At 36.6% G+C, this 25,183-nt stretch overlaps 1 pseudogene; it reads left to right on the plus strand.

The window, feature by feature from the left end:
* The first annotated feature begins 16,898 nt into the window (after positions 1-16,898).
* LOC101340615 (40S ribosomal protein S6 pseudogene) lies at positions 16,899-17,650 on the plus strand (annotated as a pseudogene).
* The last annotated feature ends 7,533 nt before the right edge of the window (positions 17,651-25,183 follow it).

The following is a 25,183-nucleotide window of genomic DNA, read 5'->3' on the forward strand; positions in this document are numbered from 1 at the left end:
AACTACGTTTCGTTCAAGGATGAGGTATAAGCCCGCAAGTCCTCTAGCTGAGATAAGTGATAAAAACATGGTTATCAAAAACGATTTTAAAAATTTGCTTTGCCTTAGTAGAGATTTATAATGTTGATTATTTTATTTTATTATTATTTTTACTTTATTATCATTACCTAGGGCTTTAAAAGAGCAAACAAATCTGTCTTGGAAGAAGTACAACCAGGATGCTCCTTAGAAGCAAGGATGGCGAGACTACATGTCGCATATTTTGGGCATGTTCTCAGGAGAGATCAGTCCCTGCAGAAGGACATCATACTTGGTAAAGTAGAGGGTCAGCGAAAAAGGAAGACCCTCGATGAGATGGATTGACACAGTGGCTGCAACAATGGGCTCAAGCATTACAACAATGGTGAGGATGGAGCAGGACCCAGCAGTGTTTCATCTGTTGTACAAAGGTCGCTATGAGTCGGAACCAACTCAGTGGCACCTAACAGCAATAACAACAAGGCTTTAAAACAAATTTAATGAGAGTACATAACTGATGGAGTTACCAAAATTTGAAAAGATTTTTGAAACTCTAAGAGAATGTAAACCACTTGACTGTGAATGCAGTGAATGACCCATGTTTCTTATGCATATTGAAGTCTTGGTGTGAGGAAGACCTAAACAGGTAGGTCTCAGACTAGCAGTTAGTTGAAACATTTGCAGACGGTATCAGGAAAACACAGAAACACATTTAAAAGCTATTCCACAATACATGGCAGTGTTGCTGATGAATCACTGTCTTCCCTATGTCTCTTTCAAGTATTTCTGTGAGCAATATGGAAACTTCCAAAATATCAGCAAAGCTATATCTAGCATACCCTGTTAATTTCTGCCTTTGACATTATGAATATAATAAGAAATATGAAGCCAAAGTTTGCCCTAATGAGGCCTACAGTAAAACCAAAACCAATTATAATTATTTCAGCATTAATGTGAAATGTAGTTCAGCGGTTAGAATAGCAGTTAGAAAACTAACTAAATGTTGATAGCTCAACAGAGTCTTGAGATAGATGAGAGATAGACAGACAGACAGATTGATAGATAGATAGATGAAATACAGTAATATATAGACCGAGACTCTCTGTTATGGGTAAGATCTTAGATTCTTATCCAAGAATCTATTCATGTCTCAGAACTTAGATTCTCAATTGTCACTTTATTTTTCTGTGAAGTGAGAGTTCTGGATCAAACTTATACTCTTAGATTCTAAGATTCTTAGATCTTGTCCAAGATTCTTATTCGAGAATCTATATTTGTATCTCAGAACTTAGGTTCTTAGATCTTATCCAAGAATCTATATTCATATCTCAGAACTTAAATTCTAAGTGTCAATTTATTCTTCTGCGAAATGAGACAGCTAGATCAAACATGTAAGTTTATTTCCAAGTGAAGATTTTAAGATCTAATCCTTAAATCGAGATTATAAAAATTAAAAATGAAGAATTATTAATAGCTCAAATTATTATAATGGAATATTTCAAAGAAACTGCTGTTCTGAGGTAAAGAAGAATCTGCTGCTAGTGAAAATCATACAATACAATTGAGTTGGTTTATAATACTAAAACCAGCGTTGCTAATATCTATTTGATTTGTATGTTTTAATTTGAATGTATTCAAAAGAATTTGTGACACCTAATCTGCGTCACGTATTTCTGAAAACAGAAAAGATAATCTTATCATCGCTTTCTGCCCAAAAACTATAATATGCTGATGTTTTAGACTACTACCAAGTTACAACTTCACTCTATTATAGTTATGCTAATAAAAAGATTTATGCTATTATAATATATATTTATATATTTATATCTCAGGAAACTGAGTAAAACTGACACAGTAAAAGAAATATTTCAACATTGCTTTTTTTGGTTAAATTTATGAATAAGTTTTTTTTCCCCCAATAAGCTAGAGACATGCTAGATTTCTAGAGACATGCGTTCTATACATTATTGAAGAGATACATACTATTTCTAGATTATATACCTTACCATCAAAAGTATACTGTCATATTACTTAATATTGAATTTATATATTGTGCTAAAAAGAAATACAATTTTCAGGTCGTGCAGGGAGACATACCATTGAAATATATAACCAAACTGAGAAATTAATCTTCTCTGAAGAGAGTTACTTCTAAATGGAGCATCCCCCAGGAGAAATGTATGTGCCTGGCACTATTTCTTCACAGCATTAGCTGCTGAGAAGCGCGTCTTTGCTAACCTTGGCATTCTCTTCATCAGTGCATGACAACTGCTAGCTACATACTGCCCCCATAGACACAATCAGTGACCCTCGTACCTGGAAGTGACCCATGGACTCAGCAGCTGTTGTTGTGAGTCCGTTAGGAAATTAATACCTAGGAAAACTATCTGCTAAAGTCGGGGAAGGAAATGAAGGAGAATTGATTTATTTCATTCACCTTTAAACAAAAGTCTTGTTGCTGTTAGTGTTAGGTGCCCTTGAGTCAGTTCTGACTCATAGCGACCCTACGTACAACAGAATGAAACACTGCCCAGTCCTGCACCATCCACAAAATCATTGCAGTGTTGGAGCCCATTGTTGGAGCCACCATGTCAATCCATCACATTGAGTGTCTTCCTCTTTTTTGCTGACCCTCTACTTTACCAAGAATGATGTCCTTCCCTAGGGATTAGTCCCTCCTGATAATTTGTCCAAAGTATGCGGGATGAAGTCTCAACATACTCATTTCTAAGGAGCGTTCCACCTGTACTTGTTCATCCTTCTGGCAGACCATGGTATATTCAGTATTCTTTGCCAACACCATAATTCAAAGGCACCAATCATTCTTCAGTCTTCCTTAGTCATTGACAGCTTTCACATGCACATCAGGTGATTGAAAATACCATGGCTTGGGTCAGACGCACCTTAGTCACAGTTTTGCTTTTTAACACTTTAAAGAGGTCTTTTGCAGCAGATTTGCCCAATGTAATACATCCTTTGATTTCTTGACCACTGCTTCCAAGGACATTGATTGAGAATCTAAGCAAAATGAAATACTTAACAATGTCAATATTTTCTCCGTTTATCATGATGCTGCTTATTGGGCCAGTTGTGAGGATTTTTGTTTTCATTATGTTGAGGTGTAATCCGTACTGAAGGCTGTAGTCCTTGATCTTTATTATTAAGTACTTCAAATCCTCCTTTCTTTCTGCAAACAAAATTGTGTCAACTGCATATAGGAGGTTGTTAACGGGTCTTCCTTCAATCCTGATGTGGCATTCTTCTTCATATAGTCCAGCTTCTCAGATAATTTGCTCAGCATACAGACTGAATAAGTATGGTAAAAGGATACAACCCTGACACACACTAGGTAAAGATTGTTGTCCTTACCAAAATGTTCCCTTTTAATCGTTAAATAATATTTTATGAGTAATTTCATGACCTTATACCCAGTGGTCTGTGTTTGCTAATGTTAGTTCTCACAACTTTATAAGTGAATGACCAAGCTACCACTATATTGATGGGTTATTAAAGATATTGTCCCACAATGATTGGGATACCTAAAATATATGTGAAAGGAAGTAATTTATATATTTGTTATCAATTTTATAAATAATTACCTTATGTTTTAAGAAACAAGTCCTTATTATTGAATTTGAGAAATAAACCTTATCTTTTCATAAAAATTGATAAACTTAGTAAGCTTGGGAGTCCCTGGGTATTGCAAATGATTAATGTGTTCAGTTGTTAATGAAAGGTTAGAGGTTCGAGTCTACCCACAGACATCTCAGAAAAAAAGCCTAGTGATTTACTTTTGAAAAATCATCCGTTGAAAACACTGTGGAGCACTGTTCAACTCTGGAACATATGGGGTTGCCATGAGTCAGAATTGACTCAAAGGCACCTAGCTGGTTTTGATTTACAGTAAGCTTAGTGTTCAGGAAAAGATTTAATATCACAGACTTTGGAATCAGAAGTACATTTGAATTTGACTTCACCAATTTTAGCTGTACCATCTTTGGCATGTTTGTAACCTTTATTGCCTCAATTTTCCCATTGATAAAATGGGGATAATAATACCTACACCACAGATTTTCTGTGATGATCAAATTAATTGGCCCACATAAATGTTTCTAATAAAACAAACAAACAAAACCCAAACCCATTGCCATTGAGTCGATTGCCACCATAGCGACCCTAAGGGAGAGAATAGAACTGCCCCATAGGGTTTCCAAGGAGCACCTGGTGGATTCAAACTGCTGACCTTTTGGTCAGTAGCCATAGCTCTTAACCACTAGGCCACCAGGGTTTCCAAATGTTTATAATAATGCTTGGCATAAAGTAAGTTCATAATAATGTAAACCTTTACACCTTAGGATATCATTCTTTTTCTTTTTATCTCAGCTAGTTCTCCCATTTAAGACACTTCAATCTTGCAACGTATAGTTAATTCATTTTTCATTTTATTAAGGATGCCAAAAAGATTTCTGAAATGATATTCTTGCTCTTGTAATCAATAACGTTTCAGAGCTATGCTCTGCCTTGGAATATCACATCAAACTGAAACTTCAATTTCTCTTTATCTCTGATACTTTTCATGGACTCATGTTTCTGGTGTTTCAATGTATTTCAAAATAATGAGCAGTCTGTATAGATTTAGTGTTTCCAACAGTAATAACAGGCGTGTTACTTCCCTTTCAAAGGTTCTAGCATTTCCACTTCAGATAGAGACGCTAGAGGCCAGATTAATGTGCAAACCTCTTCTTCCTATTTTTTGTATCTAGTGTTTGTTTAATCACTTCAGTGATCCTGGCCTGATATAGGATTTCCTCCAAACATCATCATCTAGTTCTTTGCTATTCGGGAGTGAGGGCATGAAAAATCTCCAGTCCTAATATGTATTATTAACAGAATGTTTCCTAACTTCACCTTTGCTTACATCACTTTTCTTGCATTTCTCAGTGTATGTCACAGCAAATCTTTCCCCACTTCTGTTACTTGTGGGGGTTATCATCTCTGAAAAATCAATGAAATGGAAGTACTGATGGTGGAAAAGGAGCTACAGCAGTGTAAGATACTTAGCTCAAGATTGTAGTTGTTTACACTGTGGTTGCTAGAGAATTTCGCCTCATGATCCACAAAGACAGTGTCTATTTCTCTCTACTTTATTTCAAGCTGGTGACATTTCTCCATTTTACATGGGTCTCCAGCCAATAATGGTGATCAATTTAGTCATACTATCTTATAGCTAATTGAATGCCCTCCCTAATGCTGAAGATATATACACTTTCCAAATTAATTTTTCAATATTAGAAATCTCTATGAATATGAGAGATTTCTGAGTTTTACTGATATTTTAAAAAGGAATTAGGGAAACTTTTTCATGAAGGCTGCTGCAAGGATACCATTTAACTATTTTTGTGAATATCCATAGGTGAATTTTTTCATTGGTATGAATATCAGGTAGAACTAAACAGCTTTAGAAAAACCGTGTGTGTGTGTGTCTGTGTGTGTGTGAGTGTGTGCATGTGCATATGAATGTGATGTAAATAAAATTTATTTGGAATTTTCATGAATATTAATATGAATTTTCTTTTGTATATTTATAAGCATATTCTTTAATCAAGCAGAAAACATCAAGCAATTGACATTGCAATTTTCCTTTGGTATGTGTGTGCGTATTATAACTTAAAATATTTGAGAATTTGAGATAAATAAAACTTGTCTGAATATATGCTTTAGATATGTTTGTGTGTAAATGGGATTTTTATTGATATGAGGATTAGAGAAAAAATAAATCATCAAAAATTGTTTGTGCCAGGTATTATGATAAGCACAGAAAATTTTCCCACTTTTGTTCTTCTGGTTGAAGTTTCCCTTTTTGACTGCCTGCCCAATAGCAGAGATTTGTTTTTTATCAAAACTACTGGGTAGGGTGGTGCTATATTCTGGGAAACCAGTCTGAATTGCCCTGGATCTAAAGGTAAGAGAAGATGAAAAGTTGATGATTGGCTTGACTCTCTCAATTTGTTGCATACTTTAGTCTCCTACGTACCCATATTTTCTTCTCTCAATCCATGACAGCTACTGATAAATAGGGAGCAGTATCCAGGCTCTTCTGGGAGACAGTTGGTAAATGGAACATGTTCTACATGAAGGATAACATAATGTTTAAGTACATAGATATTGAGACCAGATAGATTTTATTTTAATTATTGTGAAATTTATTGAGTGTTTATTTTGAACATATTTTACTCAACAAAGATGAGCTGCCGCCAATTGTTTTCTTTTTGTTGTTGTTTTGATAACTATGATACTGTCTCAACCAGCAGCTGACACTACAGTACCTGTGATGTTTCTATGGGTTCTATAATTCGAGCACACAAAGAGTCTTTATTCCAAAATACAGTTGAGAAAGTTAGAGAATTTTAATTACAGCTTGACCCTTATATATTGTTGTTATTAGGTGCGGTCGAGTAGGTTCCAACTCGTAGCAATTCTATGTACAACAGAAAGAGACACTGCCCAGTCCTATGTCATCCTCATAATCTTTGCTATGTTTGAGCCCATTATTGCAGCCGCTGTGTCAATCCATCTTGTGCAGGGTCTTCCTCTTGTTCATTGATGCTCTACCTTACGAAGCATGATATCCTTTTCCAGGGACTGGTCCCTCCTGATAACATGTTCAAAGTATGTGAGATGAAGTCTCACCATCCACACTTCCAAGGAGCACTTTAGCTGTACATTTTCCAAGACAGACTTGTTCAGTCTTCTGACAAGCCTTCGTAGATTCAGTATTCTTCACCAACACCGTAAGACAAATGTATCAATTCTTCTTCTGTCTTCCTTATTCATTGTCCAGATTTCCCACGCATATGAAGTGATTGAAAATGTCATGGCTTGGGTCAAGTGCACCTTAGAAAGTGACATCTTTGCTGTTCAACACTTTAAAGAAGTCTTTTGCAGCAGATTTGCCCAATGCAGTACATCATTTGATTTATTGACTACTGCTTCCATGGGTATAGATTGCAGATCCAATTAAACAAAATCATTGACAACTTCAATATTTTCTCTGTTTATCATGATTTTGCTTATTTGTCCATTTGTGAGGAATTTTGTTCTCTTTATGTTGAGGTGTAATCCATACTGAAAGCTGTTGTCTTTGATCTTAATCAGTAAGTGCTTCAAGTTCTCTTCACTTTCAGCAAGGTTATATCGTCTGCGTACTGCAGGTTATTAATAAGTCTTCCTCAAATCTTGATGTGTCATTCTTCTTCATACAGTACAGCTTCTCGGATACTTTGCTTGGCATATAGATTAAATAAGTGTGGTGAAAGGATACAACCCTGATACACATCTTTTTTTGATTTTAAACCATGTTCTGTTCAAATGACTGCCTCTTGGTCTATGTATAGGTGCCACATGAGCACAATTAAGTGTTCTGGAATTCCCATTCTTCACAATGTTATCCATAATTTGTTATGATCTACACAGTCAAATGCCTCTCATAGTCAATAAAACACAGGTAAACGTTTGTCGGGTATTCTCTGCTTTCAGCCAAGATCCATCTGGCATCGGTAATGACATTTACAAGATTAAGTGTTAAATAATAGACAATTGAGAGTCGTCAAGATAGGTTCTCTGATTACGGACTAATTTCTACTTTCAGAAATAAGGTTAGTAAGAAATTTCTCCATTTCCTATCCAGAAAATTTATTCAGAAACTTCAGGCAAAGAGTTATGGATAAAACATAAGTAACATTAATGTTGCCCCAACTATTTTGAAGGGCTTATATAGAAGAAAGGGTAGACTACTTGGCAAAAAAGAGAAGCTAAATTACGAAAATCTCTAATCACTGTAGTCAACATATAGTGAAGAAAACAACAACAATACAAAAGCAAACCCATTGTCATTGAGTCAATTCCAACTTGGTTTGCCCTCGTCTACTAAAGTTTGGCAATTCAAACTCACCCAGCAACACTGCAGAAGAAAGGCCTGGAGATCTTCTTCCATAAAAATTACAGCCCAGAAAACCCTATGGAGCAGTTCTACTCTGTAATACATGAAGCCACCACGGTGGAGAAGAGAGCTGAAATTTTGATGAACTCTTCATCCTTGAGAAAACTAGGTGGTTTCTTGTCCATCTGGGAAGGAAAAAATCTTCCATGAGTGTCTTGGAGTTTTAACAGTAGGGACACTACCCAAAGCACACTCTATTATCTCAGGCAGTCTTGGAGAAATGCCCATCAAGCCTTTCTATTTATGGATCTACTTAGTTATAATGTTCATTATCATGGAGCATGGCACAACATTCAGGAGTTAGGCCGGCCAGGCTTAAGTAACTCATCTATCCTCTCAAATATATTACATTAAATATAATTGCTTTTTTATATTTCATACACATTTTTTCTTTTGTGCTTAAATTCAAAGTGCTTTATTATAATCAGGCCTTTCCTGCTAGGTTTGATTTAAATTCTTAAATTATTTAGAATCTTTTTAATTTTAAAATATTATTAGGGGGCTCAAAGTACTGAAAAGGATTGTTCCAGGAACTTCAACCAAATTTCAACCGTGTCCTGATGGATACAAAGGAATCAGTCTTGTAAGGAGATGGAGGATAAATTACTCTAGGCAATGGTTGTGGTAGGTGAGAAGGTGCTGTTAACAAAATACTTTGGCACGTTCCGTTTGCTTCACTGCCTTTTACACTTCTAAAGTTCAGTCTCTGAAACTTGCAGACTGACCTTCAGTTTTCTCTAGAACTGATGAAGAATTTTACTCTTTCAAGAATGCCATGAGAATTTGGAAGATAGTTATATGTTGGGCTTACATTTCTCTGTGGAAGCTGTATTATCTCCCCTAATTTTAGGATCTAGAGGCAACAAAATAAGCTTTTCTGAATATAGTCTTTCTTTTTCCTCCAAGAATAGCTCAACAATAAGGGCATGGAATTTTTTGTGTCGTATTTGTAGATCAGAATGCTTTCACAGTGATGAATAAAGTGGTTGAAAGTTCTGAGATTGTAGAGATGGTCCTTCTCTGTCAAAGCACATTTTTTCCCACATGGCTGGGGCAGCAATGTAGCCTCAGAGCAGCTTGCACCGGGAAAACAGGAAGATTTGGCTCACACTACTGTTGGTCTTACAAAGGCACTCTTTTTCTGGCTAACTCTTCTTTGGTTTGTTTGTTTACCTTGGACTGATTCTTTATAACCTTCAAAATAGAAAGTGGGTGTGGACTTACAGAGATAGGAACTAAGAAAGTTGCTGGTCACACTTTTCCTGTAATGGTCTTCAGTGGTGCATCCAGCCAGGTGAAATTAAAGCTCCCACATTGTAAAGCCCAAATCACCAGATAATTGTGTTGGTTTTCAAGGGAAAATGACTGCAATAAATAAAAGTAATCAATCTTGTTCTCTATAGATACATTTCTTTCAGAATATTGGCAGCAGAGTGTGTGGCTTGCTAGAGAAGTAAGGTAGAAACTGAGATACATCTAGATTAATAGATTTAGAAATATTGCTCACCACCCCTCCAGCAATTGACATTACTCCTCTTAAATACAAGCTAACACTACTTCTTTATATATCTGCCTATATGTATGCTATGTCACTCTTCCTACCCATAGATTTAATCACATTATTCCCTCTACACACTTTCCTTTAAAGTTATTATCCGTAATATATCTTTAAACATTTCTTCTGTTTGAATCTCTCCAAAATTGATGACTCTATTTTTTTTTATTGTACTTTAGATGAAGGTTTACAGAACAAACTAATTTCTCATTAAACAGTACACATATTGTTTTATGACATTGGTTAACAACCCCACGACATATCAACAGTCTCCCTTCTTGAGCTTGGGTTCCCTATTACCAGCTTTCCTGTTCCCTCCTGCCTTCTAGTCTTTGTCCCTGGGCTGTTGTGTCCCTTAGTCTCATTTTGTTTTATGGGCCTGTCTAATTTTTGGTTGAAGGGTGAACCTCAGGAGTGACTTCATTACTGAGCTAAAGAAGTGTCCGGGGGCCCTACTCTCAGGAATTTTCCAGTTTCTGTCAGGCCAGTAAGTATGGTCTTTTTTTGTGAATTAGAATTTTGTTCTACATTTATCTCCAGCTCTGTCCGGGACCCTCTGTTGTGATCCCGGTCAGAGCATTCAGTGGTGGTAGGCAGGCACCACCTAGTTGTACTGGACTCAGTCTGGTGGAGGCCACGGTAGTTATGGTCCATTAGTCCTTTGGACTAATCTTTCCTTTGTATCTTTAGTTTTTTTCATTCTCCCTTGCTCCCGAAGGGGTGAGACCAGTGGAGTATCTTAGATGGCAGCTTGCAGGCTTTTCAGACCCCAGACGCTACTCACCAAAGTAGAATGTAGAACATCTTCCTTATAAACTATGTTATGCCAATTGAGCTAGATGTTCCCAAGACCATGGTCACCACAGCCCTCAGCCCAGCAATTTGGTCTCTTAGGGAATTTGGATGTGTCTATGGAGCTTCCATGACCTTTCCTTGTACAAATTGTGCTGCCTTTCCCAGTAGTGTACTGTCTTACCCTTCACCAAAGTTACCACTTATCTATTGTCTATTTATTGTTTTTCCATCCCCACCCCTCACCTCCCTCTTAACCATCAAAGATTGTTTCTTTTTGTATGTAAACCTTTTCGTGAGTTTTTACAGTAGTGGTCTCATACAATATTTGTCCCTTTGTGATTGAATTATTTCACTCAGCATAATGCCCTCCAGATTCATCCATATAATGAGATGCTTGGCAGATTTATCATCGTTCTTTATCATTGCGTAATACTCCATAGTGTGTATGTACCATAGTTTATCCATTCATCTGTTGATGGGCATCTAGGTTGATTTGATCTTTTTGCTATTGTGAACAATGCTGCAATGAACATGAGAGTGCATATGTCTTTTCGTGTGATGGCTCTTATTACTCTAGGATATACTCCTAGGGGTGGAATTGCTGTTTATCATATGGTAATTTCTATTTCTAGCTTTCTAAGGAAGCACCATATCGTTTTCCAAAACGGTTGTATCATTTTGCATTCCCACCAGCAGTGCATAAGAGTTCTGATCTTCTTTTAGCCTCTCCAACATTTGTTATTTCCTATTTTTTTGATTCATGCCAGTAATGCCAGGGTGAGATGGTATCTCATTGTAGTTTTGCTTTGAATTTCTCTAATGGCTAGTGATCATGAGAATTTCCTCTTGTGTCTGTTCGTGCCTTGAATGTCTTCTTTGGTGAAGTGTCTGTTCATTTCCTTTGCCCATTTTTTAATTGGATCATTTGACTTTTTGTTGTAGAGGTTTTTGATTTTCCTGTAGATTTTAGAGATTAGACCTTTATCTGATTTGTAAGAGTCAAAATTTTTTTCCCAGTCTGTAGGTGCTCTTTTTGCTCTTTTGGTGAAGTCTTTTGATGAGTATAAGTGTTTAATTTTAGAAGATCCCAGTTATCCAGTTTATCTTCTGGAGTTTGTGTGTTGTTGGTTGTGGTTTCTATCTTGCTTTTTGTTAACATTAGGAACTTTAGCATTGAACTTATTTTTTTTTCCTGTGAACTTTATACTTTTTGGCTTTATATTTAGGTCTTTGATCCATTTTGAATTAGTTTCTGTGTATGGTGTGAGGTACGGGTTCTGTGTCATATTTTTGCACGTGGACATCAATTGCCACCACTATTTTCTAAAAAGAACTGCTTTTCCCCATTTGATGGACTTTAGGCCATTGTTAAAGATCAGGTGACTGTAGTTGGATGGATTTACATCTGGATTCTCAATTCTGTTCCCTTGGTCAATGTATCTATCATTGTACTAGTACCAGGCTGTTATGACTACCGTAGATGTATAGTAGGTTCTGAGGTCAGGTAGTGCCAGTCCTCCTACTTTGTTCTCCTTCTTCAGTAGTGCTTTACTTATCCGGAGCTTCTTCCCTTTACATATAAAGGTACTGATTAGTTTTTCCATCTATTTAAAGCATGTTGTTGGTATTTGGATCGGGATTGCATTGTATTTGTAAATTGCTTTGGGTAGAATTGTCATTTTTACATTGTTGAGTCTACCTATCCATGAGCATGTCATCTTTTTCCATTTATGTAGATCTCTTTGGTTTCTTGCAGTAATGTTTTGTAGTTTTCTTTGTATGGGTCTTTTATATCCCTGGTTAGGTTTATTTCTAAGTATTTTATTTTTTTAGGGGCTATTGTAAATGGTATGGTATTCCTGATTTCCTTTTCATCCTTCCTCTTTATTGGTGTATAGGAATCCAACTTATTTTTATATGTTTATCTTGTATTCTTGCTACTCTACTGAATCTTTCTATTAGTTCCAGTAGTTTTCTCATGGAGTCTTTTGAATTTTCTATGTATAGTATCATATCATCTGCAAATAGGGACAGTTTAACTTTTTCATTACCAATTTAGATGCCCTTTATTTCTTTTTTCTTACCTTATTGCTCTAGCTAGGACTTTCAGCACAATGTTGAATAGGAATGGTGAAAAAGGGCATCCTTGTCTTGTTCCCATTCTTGAGGGGAATGTTTTCAGCCTCTCTCCATTAAGAATGATGCTGGCCATTGGTTTTTCATAGATGCCCTTTATTATGTTGAGAAATTTCCCTTCTATACCTATTTTACTGAGAGTTTTCATCAGAATGTATGTTGGACTTTGTCAAATGCCTTTTCTGCATTGATTGAGATGATCATGTGATTCTTTTCTTTCCTTTTATTTCTGTGGTGGATTACACTGATTGATTTTCTAATGTTGAACCATCCTTACATAGGTGGTATGAATGCTACTTCGTCGTGGTGTATTATTTTTTTGATATGATGCTGAATTCTATTGGCTAGAATTTTGTTGAGAATTTTTGCACCTATATTCATGAGAGATATTCTTCTGTAATTTCCTTTTTTGTGGTGTCTTTGTCTGGTTTCAGTATTAGGGTTATACTTGCTTTATAAGATATGTTTAGAAGTATTGTTTCCTTTTCTATGTTCTGAGATAGTTTGAGTAGTACTGGTGTAAGCTCTTCTGTGAATGTTTGGCAGAATTCTCCAGTGAAGCCATCTAGGTCAGAGTTTTTTTCTTTTTTGGGGGAGTTCTTTTTATTACCCTTTCAATCTCTTCTCTTGTTACAGGTCAGTTCAGATTTTCAATATCATTTTGTGTTATTTTGGGTAGGTAGTGTATTTCTAGAAATTTTTCCTTTTCCTTTAGGTTTTCAAGTTTGTTGGAGTACAGTTTTTCATAATACTTTGTTATGATCCTTTTTATTTCAGTTGAGTCTGTTGTAATGTCCCCTATTTCATTTCTTATTTGAGTTATTTGCATCTTCTCCTGTTTTTCTTTTGCCAGTTTGGCCAGTGGTTTATTGATTTTGTTGATCCTTTCGAAGAACCAACTTTTGGTTTTGTTGATTCTTTCTATTGTTTTCCTATTCTCTATTTCATTTATTTCTGCTCTGGTCTTTATTATTTCCTTTCTTCTGGTGGCTGTGGCTTTTTTTGCTGTTCTCTTTCTATGTTTGCAAATTGTGTGGCTAATGTTCTGATTTTGTCCCTTTCTTCATTTTTGATGTGTGCATCTATTGCTATAAATTGACCTCTGAGGACTGCCTTTGCTGTGTCCCAGAAGTTTTGGTATGATGTGTTTTCATTCTCATTTGATTCTAGGAATTTTTTTATTCCATCTCTGATTTCTTCTATTGCCCAGTTGTTTTTAAGCAGGGTGCTATTCAGTTTCCATGTAGTTGGGTTTTTTTCCTTACTCTTTCTGTTGTTAATTTCTACCTTGATGGCATTGTGATCAGAGAAGACAGTTTGTATTATCTCTGTGTTTTGGATTTTGTTGAGGGTTGCTCTGTGGCCTAAGATGTGGTCTATTCTGGACAATGTTCCATGTGTGTTGGAAAAGAATGAGTACTTTGAAGCTGTTGAGTGGAGTGTTCTATATATGTCTATAAGGTCAAGTTGGCTGATTGTGCCCTTAGGATCTTCTGTATCTTTGCTGAGTTTGTTTCTAGATGTTCTGTCCTTTACTGAGAGTGGTGTGTTGAAGTCTTCTACTATTACTGTTGAATTGTCAATTTCTCTTTTCAGTGCCATTAGAATTTGTTTTATGTATTTTGGAGCCCTGCCATTGGATGCGTAGATGTTTATTATGGTTATGTCTTCATGACGGATCATCCCTTTAATCATTATATAGTGCCCTTATTAGTCTTTTATGGTGGATTTTGTTTTAAAGTCTGTTTTACCTGAGATTAGTATTACCAGTCCAGCTCTTCTTTGGTAGCTGTTTCCTTGATATATTTTCTTTTACCATCCTTTGGATTTTAATAAATTTGTGTTTTTGTTTCTATGGTGTGTCTCTTGTAGACAGCATATTGATGGATCCTGTTTTTTTATCCATTCTGTCACTCTCTGTCTCTTTTTGGGTGCATTTAGACCATTTACCTTCAGTGTAATTATTAATAGGTGTGAGTTTATTGCTGTCATTTTGTAGTGCTTTTTTTGGTGGTGCTGACCTTTTCTTTGTTCCTCTTATTCTCCTGTGCTGAATTCCTTTAGTTTGTGAAATTTTTTTCACTTCTTTTGTTTTTGTAGTTTTGTTTTTACTGAGACTTTATGTTTTTCTTCTTTATTTTGATGAGTAGGTTTGTTAACTTTCTTTGTGGTTACGTTGAAATTTACCCTTATCTTCCTAGGTTTGAAACAGACTATTATTACTTGGTATCACCTTGCCTTCCTTTCCATTGGAAGTTTCTGTACCTACACCATTTATTCTTTTATTATTCTGATGTTGTTGTCATTTACAGATTATTGTCTCTGGTTCCCTGTTGTAATTCTTTCAGTTTTGGATAGTCCTTGAGAGTTTATTTCCTAGGTTGGTATCTGGCTGGTAAGATTTTACATCCTAGATTCAGGCTGTGCTCTGATGTTTGTTCTCAGACTGAAGGCATTCCTTTAATAATTCTTGTAAGTTTGGTTTGGTTCTCAAATATTCCCTTAATTTCTGTTTATCTTAAAATGCCCTAATTTCACTATCATATTTAAATTAGAGTTTTGCAGGATATATTATTCTTCACTGGCAATATTTTCTCTCAATTTTTTTTTTTTTTTTTATATATGTCATCTCATTTCTTTCTTGCCTGTATGGTTTCTGCTAAATAATCAGAGCTTAGTCTTATTGTTTCTCCTCAGAGTGTAACTTTTCATTTTTCTTGAGATTCTCTCAGAATTCTTTCTTTGTCTTTGGTTTTAGCAAGTATCATTATGATATGCCTTGGTGATTTTCTTTTGGGGTCTATCCTATATGGGGTTCATTGATCTTCTTGGATGGTCAGATTTTCATCTTCCATGATATTGGGGAAGTTTTCTGTCAGTAATTCTTCAATGATCCTCTCTTTGTTTTCTGTTTTCCCCCTGTTCTGGAACTCTGATTACTGGCAAATTTTTTATTTTCATTGCATCCCACATAATTCTCAGGGTTTCTTTGTTTTTCTTCATTTTTTTTTCTGATTTTTCCTCAAACAGAGTTGTATCCAAGTGTCTGTCTTCATTTTCACTGATCCTATCTTCCATCATTTCAAACTTGCTCCTCAGACCTTCTATGACACTGTCCATGTCTGAAATCCTGTTGTTTATCTTTTGGATTTATAATTGTTGTTTTTGTATGATTTCTAGTTATGAATTTATTTTGTCATTTTTTTCCTGTATTATTTTCCCGAAATCTTCCAATTCTTGGCTGTATTTTCCATGAATTCGTCTATTTTTCCTCATTTTTGTCTGCTTTTTGCTTCAACTCTTGGATAGCTCTGAATATTTGAAATTTGAATTCCTTATCAGGCAGCTCTAGTGCCTTTTCTTCTACTGGAAAGTCATCGGGTGTTTTATTTTGGACACCTACTGGAACTGTCCTGTCTTGTTTTGTTATATGGTTCCATATTCTTTGCTGTCTTTTTGCATTAAGTAGTTAATTTCTTCATTTATTGATTGTAGATTTTGTTTGTTTCATCCCTCTTTTTTCTTTTATTTGATTATGTCTGAGCAGGCAGGCTGTGTGTTCTTTCTTGTCTGCTTATCTGTGAGCACAATAATTTTCCTCCTTGTCCTATAGGGAGGGCCATTCACTCAGGGCAGGTCCAGCTGAATGGGAGGGCCTGGGATGGGGTGTTTGTGACACGTACTAGCGCCAACAGGGCAGGCTAGGAATCAGTTCAGGGCAGGTTTCAGTAGGTTGTGCCTGTCCTGCTTGGGGGTGTGATGTTCTGTGCATGGTGCAGGTAGGCAGGAAGAAGGGGGGATATAGTGATGTGTCGAGCTAAGATGGATGTGGGAAAAAGGAAGGAGAGGAGAGGAAATAGGGGCCAAATCAAACAGAAGAGTGCTAAATGAGCTTGCTGTTGGAGCAGAGAGATAAGAAACCAAGAAATGGAGAAAAACCAAAAAAAAAAAAAGAAAAGAAAAAGGGAAAAATAAATACATAACAATTAGAAAAAGTAAAAATAAAAACAAAGCCCCCAGGGATCCCACCGATGTGGCTGCAGAGACAGGGAAAGTGGCTTCAGGTCAAAATGTAAACCCTGGATGGAAGGGGTAGATATGTCACACAGTGCCAGATTTTCAGGAGACAGAAAAAGAAGGTAAGTATAAAGAGATGAGAAACTGAGAAATGAAGAAAGACAAAAAGGAGAAAAGAAAAAGAAAGAGAAATGCCCCCAGTTATCCCCCTGGTGTGGCTGTGCAGACCAGAGAAGTGGCTCTCAAGCCTCACAGTATATCATGGCTAAAAGAATCTCCCAACAATGAAAAGAAAAAGAAAGCAAACAGACAGAACAAAACAGAAAAAGCCCCAGGGAGCACTTTCATGGTGCCACGGTGGTGATTGGCTGCTTCACCATGAAGCTGAACATCTCCTTCCCACCCACTAGCTGCCAGAAACTCATTGAAGTGGACGATGAATGCAAACTTCATACCTTTTATGAGAAGAGAATGGCCACAGAAGTTGCTGCTGACTCTCTGGGTGATGAGTGGAAGGGTTATGTTGTCCAAATCAGTGGTGGGAACAACAAACAAGGTTTTCCCATGAAGCAGTGTGTCTTGACCCACAGCCATGTCTGCCTACTACTGAGTAAGGGACATTCCTGTTACAGACCAAGGAGAATTGGAGAAGGAAAGCACAAATCTGTATGGGGTTGCATTGTGGATGCCAATCTAAGTGTTCTCAATTTGGTTATTGTAAAAAATTGGGAGAAGAATACCCCAGGACTGACTGATACTACTGTGCCTTGTCGCCTGGGGCCCAAAAGAGCTAGCAGAATCTGCAAACTTTTCAATCTCTCTAAAAAAAAGATGATGTCCGCCAGTAGGCTGTGAGAAAGCCCCTGAACAAAGAAGGCAAGAAACCCAGGACCAAAGTGCCCAAAATTCAGCATCTTGTTACTCCACGTGTCTTGCAACACAAGCGTCAGCGTATTGCTCTGAAGAAGCAGCACACTAAGAAAAATAAGGAGGAGGCTGCAGAATATGCCAAGCTTCTGGCCAAGAGAATGAAGGAGGCCAAAGAAAAACACCAGGAACAGATTGCTAAGAGATGGAGGCTGTCCTCTCTGAGAGCTTCTACCTCTAAGTCTTAATCCAGTCAAAAATAAAATTTTCTAAGAGTGACAAGTAAATAAGGCCATACATTAAAAAAAAAAAAAAAAAAAAACCCTGGAGATCCCACCAACGTGACAGCACAGGCTGGGGAAGCAGTTCCCCAGCTGAGTAGCACTTTACAGCCTTTCAAGAAGAAGGAAAGTTGGCACACACAGCCAGGTGTTCGAGAGAAAGGAGGGGGAGGTAGTGAAAGGCACGGAAGAAACCAAAAGAAGCAGAAAAAAGCAACACCAGCAACAAACAAATGTCACTCATGGAGCTGACCAGTGTGGGCGGGGTGAATCCAACCGGCAGGGGTCCAAAGCCCATGCCTTCCGCCAAGAGACTGTAGCTGGTGGGAAGCAGAGGAGGCCAATCAGGGGAAAGAAGGGTGAGGGTTGGGAAAGCATATATCACTGGTTACCTGTAGTTGTGTTTTGCTGGGAGCTCCGTGAAGCTGCTTTCCTGTACTCCCAGTCCACTGATCTCTGATGTGGGTGGGGAAAATCCAAGCAGCAGGGACCCTGCACTTCCTGGCCAGCAGAGCTACTGCAGCCAGCTAGGAATTTGCAGAGGTAAAGCAGGGGGAGAAGGATGGGGGGTGGGAAGGTGTATATCGCTGGTTCCCAGGTGTTCTTTCTTCTGCTGGGAGCTCCATGAAGCTGCTTTCCGGTATTCCCTCTCCACCTATCTCCAACAGGAGTCCAAGATGGCGAATCCATGCTGTGTTAGCTGATAGGGGATCTCCAAACATATCTCTCCTTGCTCTCTGTTCTCTGTCAGTTTCTTATTCCATTTGGTGCTTGGCTGAGTTTTCTTTCTCTTGATTTGACACTTAGGGTTCCAGGATTGATGTTTGTCTCTGTTTTACTTAGTTTTTTCAGTCTTTGCTGTGGAGGGATGGCATGGTGTTTCTGTCTAGGCACCATGTTGGCTCTGCCTTCTTTTTTTAAATTTTTTTTCTCAGATACTAGGTCACTGATTTGCTAATATTTTATCATGAGTAAACTTTTAAATGAAATAAAACTTACAGATCACACAGTCCTGTTTGTTGTTGTTGTTTGTTTTGTTTTTTCTCTTTTTCTAGGTGAGGTATTGCTGCACTGTAAACATTACACTAGAGAGCTAGCCCCAGACATGCTAAGCATATTCAGAGATTGGCAAGGGACAAATATATTATCTTTGGGTGAGTCTATGCTGTGAAACGTGTGTATTAGTTTGGGGCATGATTAGATCAAAAATCTGAGTTGGGGAATCAGAAGCAGAATCAGAGATGGTGCCATACAGTCCACCAGAATTCTGAATTGAGTCATGTGTCTAATTTCTCAGGGGGGAAAAGAATGTGTCACCCTCCTTTTTTTCCATTAATCTATTTGCACATATATTTGTCTTTAGGACACTAAGGAAAAGGATTGGACGTGAATGAATGTTTTTGGGTCAAATACTATATTATTACTTCGTAAGGTAAGTCAGATTTATTATATTATGGTAACTTCAGTCAAATTAGTTTTTCCTGGAATATTCTATGAGCCACCTCACTGTATATTTCTTCATGGTGTTTCCTATATCAGAATAATTTTCTATCTTATCTTTATCTATTAAAATTCTATTGATCCTTAAATTTTTACATAAATTTACACCTCTTCTATTATAATGCTTTACAGTTTTTTTTTTAATTTCTCGTAAAGTGTTTAATTTGCTTCTGATATTCAATGCATAGAGTAATCCAAAGACCATTGGAAAAAGATTCAGATGGCAGGATCCACTGTATTTTTACCCAAATAATGCATGCCTTCTACATTTGTTTGCCAACTGAGCCCTCCCCCCAGGAGGTATTTTCATAAATGCCACTATGTCAATTTTTTTTTACATGTTGCTGTAAAAAAATTAGCATAGAGCACTTACGAAAATACCTCACAGGGGGAGGGCACAGTTGGCAAACAAATGTAGAAGGCATACATTATTTGTGTAAAAATATGGTACTTTCACATATGCTATATAAGAGCATATGGCTTTGGGAAAGTAATTAATGACCCTATCTATCTCTCTCTCTTCAACTGTATATTCAACTGTATAGTAACATATTTAATTACTAGGTAATTGAATGAGAACCTATATCATCAATATTATCTACTAATAAATATTTATCAATTATAATAATATATTAATTGTTTTAATCATTATAATGATAAATATTTATCATTATAATAAAATATTATAATAATTACTGTATTTTTACGCAAATAACATATGTGTTCTACTTTTTCTTTTGCCAACCTTGCCCTCCCCCTGCAAGGAATTTTCATAAGCACTCTTTGCAAATTTTTTTACATGTTGCTGTAAAAAAAAATAGCATAGCATGCTTACAAAAATACCTTGTTGGAGGAGGGCACAGTTGGCAAAATAACATAGAGCATGCACATTATTTGTGTAAAAATATGACTTAAATATTATAAAAATAGTAATTATAAAATAGTGCCATTATTAACTAGAGCTGATTTTATTCAGTTTTACAAATGAGAAAATTGTGAATTAACTTTTTCAATATCTGACAGTTTTTATGTGTCACTGTTAAAAACTAAGTAAGATCTCTGTTTTGATACCCAGTCTACTTCACCATGTCTATTTGCTTTTAACCTTAGGCAGAAGTCATGACCCAATTTTGAATCTTTACTTTCCTTATGTATTTAGTAATCTTTCTTGATTTACAGGAGACCTGGTGGCACAGTGATTAAGAGCTTGGCTGCTAACCAAAAGGTTGGTAGTTTGAATCCATCAGTAGCTCCTTGAAAACCCTTTGGGGCAGTTCTACTCTGTTCTATATGGTCTCTATGAGTTGAAATTGACTTGATGGCAACAAGTTTTTTTGGGGGGGGATGGAGGGTTCTTGACTTATAATGCTTTTTTGTTGTTATTTTTGTTGTTTGTTCATTGTAATTAATTCTGTAGTTGTTTTATTCACTATTCTAGATTATAAGCATCCATAGGTACTTGTCAATTCTTTACATAACACTTAACTATGTGACCAGATGAGGCAACAGAGAAAACTGAGGCACAGAGTTAAATAGAGGCAGTCCCCAGGATACAAACGTCTGACTTACAGACAACTTGTACTTGCCCTTTAATGTTATGTAAATTTGCCCTCATTTTGAAACTATTGAACCAATCTCTACTTGCAACAAATTCTTCATCACAATCATCTTCACTAGCCGCACGTGCAGCTTTTAAATCATTGAAATGGCTCCGAGCCTTTTCTTGCACTAATGTAAGGCTAAATAAGTACCGTGAGCACCTGTTCCAACTTACCTACAAATTTCACTTAAAGACTTAAAAGATACGGGGACAGATCTTGTTCATAACCTGGGACTGCCTGTAACTTACCCAAAGTCTCAAAGCTAGTGAATGGCAGAGTTGGGATTTGAGTTCAGCTCCAGAGGCTGTTGTGTTTATACTAACTTTTCTGACTCTCCAATAACAACACCCTCATTTTTGGACTTTCTGAGCTCATCAATCAGTGCCTGTAAGTGAAATGCATTGAATGTAAGCCTAAAAATATATTTCTTAATAATAAGTGAACACTATATTTTAGAGTCTCAATATTAAAAACTAGGACGAGAGCATATGATAATATCAAACTAGTCCTTTTAGAGAATTTATATTCATTAATATTTAGTATAACTGTTCTATATCTACTGGTAGTTCAGTCGTTAAGTGCTCATCTACTAATCTAAAGGTCAGAGGTTTGAATCCACCGGCAGCTCTGTGAGTGAAAGACGTGGTAGTCTGCTTTTGTAGAGATTTACAGCCTTGGAAACCCTGTAGGGGAAGTTCTACTGTGTCCTATAGTGTCGCTATGAGTCGGCATCCACTCAAAGGCAATGGGTTTTGGTTTTGGCCCTATATTTAATTCTTTAGAATTTAATAGTCCAATTGGTTTACAATAAGGAGCCCTGGTGGTACTGTGGTTAAAAAGCTCAGCTGCTAACTGAAAGGTCCACGGTTCGAAACCACCAGCAGCTGTGCAGGAGGAAGATGTGGCAATTTGCTTCTGTAGAGATTCACAGCCTTGGAAACCCTATGGAGTCGCTATGAGTCAGAATCAACTCAATGGCAGTGGATAATTGGTTTATAATAAATTTTGTTCAATTTACCATAATATTTGATTTGCTAGAACAACACATTTTCCAAACATGATAAAAAAGAGAAATACCTGCAAAACCTAAAGAGACTGTCTAATCATTTAGGTAATTTCATCATCAAAATCCAAACTAAAATTATCTCTCACACTAAAGGGAAGGGAAAGAAGTGAGAAGCCTGGAAGAAAAGACCCATTAATCAGATTTAATATATCTAGCTATTTCTTTATTATTTTCAGTTTATTGAAAAAAAAGTACAGACAAAAAAATTATAAAAGCAAATGAAGGAACACTTTTGTTGGGGAAAAATTATCTAGTAGAATTTAAAATGTCCTAGTATAACTTATTTCTTTAGCTTGAAGACGTCTCTCAGTCTTTGATGCTCCAAGACCCAGCTGTATTCATTTGCTCCAACCTGAAACTGAAGCCAAAAACTTGCATTCCAATGTCCAGTGGAATGTTTACCAGAGTGTCTCATACTTAACTTCAAACTCAGTTGTCTAAATCTGAATTCCTCTTCTTTTCTGCAAAATCATTCCTGCTATTCCATCCTATGCAGCAAGATACAAATGTCAGAAACCTATTAATCAGTCTAGATTCCTCCCTATTTTTCATTCACCCTCATTTGATTTTTTCACCAAGTCCTGCAGAATTTGTTTCTTGAATATGTCTTGAGTCCGCTTCAACATGCTATGGTAGTTTTTCTAAATGATCTCCCTTTATCCAGCCGAGTCACCCTTAAAATAAGCCTCCAGGTTACAATCAGATTTATCCTTCTTAAATAAAACATGACTGTGTTACTCACTCTCTTGTTTAAAATTTCTCAATTGCTCTCTAAGCACTAAAGGAAAATGTTCAATCTCCATAGTCTGGCATAAAGGCCCTTGATGAAGTGACCCCAGACTACTTCTAATTCAATATTTGCCACTCGATGTCCTGCACTTTAAACTGTAGTTCCCAGCACATAACCATACTATTCTGTGTGTGTATGATTTATTCGTGATGCTCCTTTGACTGAAGCACTGTTCTCCCTGTCTTCATGTGGTTAATTCCTCCCAGTCTTCTGTATTACTGATTAGCTATTATATTCATCAGAAAACCTTTCCTGAACAACTATGACTAGAATAATTATTCTTTCAATGCTTTTGCAGCACCTTGGACATATCGCAGCATATTATTTACCCCAATTTAATGACATTATTCTTTTTAAAATTTTAAATAATGCTGTTTCACCCAGCTTCTTTAGAAGCTCCACAGAGACTAAATGATATCCTTTTCAAGACAAGACTTTGAGCAGTGCCTGAATATAATAGATACGTGGTAATTACGGGTTGAACTTAAAGATAATTACTACTGTACATACAGTTATTTACCTACATCAAAAGGAAGTTTCATTCTATTTGGACCTGCTCAGTAATCTAATATCAAGCTAAATGTTAATGAAGAATATCATGTCACTGGTAGGCAGATTAAGATTTCTTATTTTTCATTTGTATTAATCCGTATTTAAAAAAAGAAATTACAAAATAATGGACTACATATGATAGAATTACAAAATATATAAAGTGTATTTTTAAATATCAAGTTAAGAAATAAAGTCAATTAAGATATGTAAATGTGTGGTTGAAATAAAGTATAGATATTTTAACAAGAAAGAAAATAAAACAACAAAGTGCATTATGTGAGAAGAAAAATGCAACAGGATTTACTACTTTGCAAATATACAACTCCAGGCCAGAGTTACATTGAAAGAATATGTGTTGTCTATAATATATATATATATATTTTATTGTTGAGCTTTAAGTGAAAGTTTACAATTCAAGTTAGTCTTTCATACATAAATTTTTACATACATTGTTATGTGACCCTAGTTGCTCTCCCTATACTGTGACAGCACAGTCCTCCTTTCCACCCCGGATTTCCCATGTCCATTCAACTACCTCCTGACCCTCTATGCCTTCTCATCTTGCCTCTGGGCAGGAGCTGCCCATTTAGTCTCATGTACCTACTTGAGGTAAGAAGCACACTCTTCATGAGTATCATTTTATGTCCCATAGTCTAGTCTAATCTTTGCCTGATAAGTTGGCCTCGGGAATGGTTTTAGTTTTGGGCTAACAGAGAGTCTGGAGGCCATGTCTTCCGAGGTCCCTTCAGTCTCAGTCAAACCATTAAGTCTGGTCTTTTCACTAGAATTTGAATTCCGCACCCCACTTTTCTCCTGCTCCGTCAGGGACTCTCTGTTGAGCTCCCTGTCAGAACAGTCATTAGTGGGATGCAGAACATTTTCTTAAAAAACTTTGTTAAGCCAATTGATCTAGATGTCCCCTGAAACCACGGTCCCCAGTCCTCCGCCCCTGCTACTCTGTCCCTCGAAGTGTTTGATTGTATTCAGGAAACTTCTTAGCTTTGGTTTAGTCCAGTTGTGCTGATTCCCCTGTAGTGTGTATTGTCCTCCCCTTCACCTAAGCTAATTCTTGTCTACTATCTAGCTAGTTAATACCCTTCTTTCTCCCTCCCCACTCTCATAACCATCAAAGAATATTTTCTTCAGTGTTTAAACCTTTTATAGAGTTCTTATAGTAGTGGTCTTATACAATATTTGTCCTTCTACTACTGACTAAATTCACTCAGCATAATGCCCTTCAGATTCCTCCAAGTTATAAAATGTTTCACGGATTCACCATAGTTCTTTACCGTTGCGTAGTATTTGATTGTGTGAATATATCATAATTTGTTTATCAATTCATCTGTTGGTAGGCACGTAGGTTGTTTCCATCTTTTTGCTATTGTGAACAGTGCTGCAATGAACGTGGGTGTGCATGTATCTATTCGTGTGATGGCTCTTATTTCTCTAGGATATTTTCCAAGCAGGGCAATTGCTGGGTCGTATGGTACTTCTATTTCTAGCTTTTTAAGTAAGCGAAACATCAAATCGATTTCCAAAGTGATTGTACCATTTTATATTTACACCAACAGTGTATAAGTGTTCCAGTCTCTCCATAGCCTCTCCAACATTTATTATTTTGTGTTTTTTGAATTAATGCTAGCCTTGTTGGAGTGAGATGGTATCTCATTGTAGTTCTGATACACATTTCTCTAATGGCTAATGATCTCGAGCATTTCCTCAAGTGTTTGTTAGCCACCTAAATGTCTTCTTTGGGGAAGTGCCTTTTCGTATCCTTTGCCCATTTTTTAATTGAGTTATTTGTCTTTTTCTTTTTGAGATTTTGCAGTATCTTGTAGATTTTAGAGATTAGATGCTGATCGGATTTGTCATATCCAAAAATTTTTTCCCAGTCTGTAGGTTGTCTTTTGACTCTTTTCTTGAAGTCTTTTGATGAGCATAAGTGTTTGATTTTTAGGAGCTCCCAGTTATCTAGTTTCTTTTCTGGTGTTTGTGCATTGTTACTT

The sequence above is a fragment of the Trichechus manatus genome, unplaced genomic scaffold (assembly GCF_000243295.1).
Source record: "Trichechus manatus latirostris isolate Lorelei unplaced genomic scaffold, TriManLat1.0 scaffold00304, whole genome shotgun sequence".
NCBI lineage: Eukaryota > Metazoa > Chordata > Mammalia > Sirenia > Trichechidae > Trichechus > Trichechus manatus.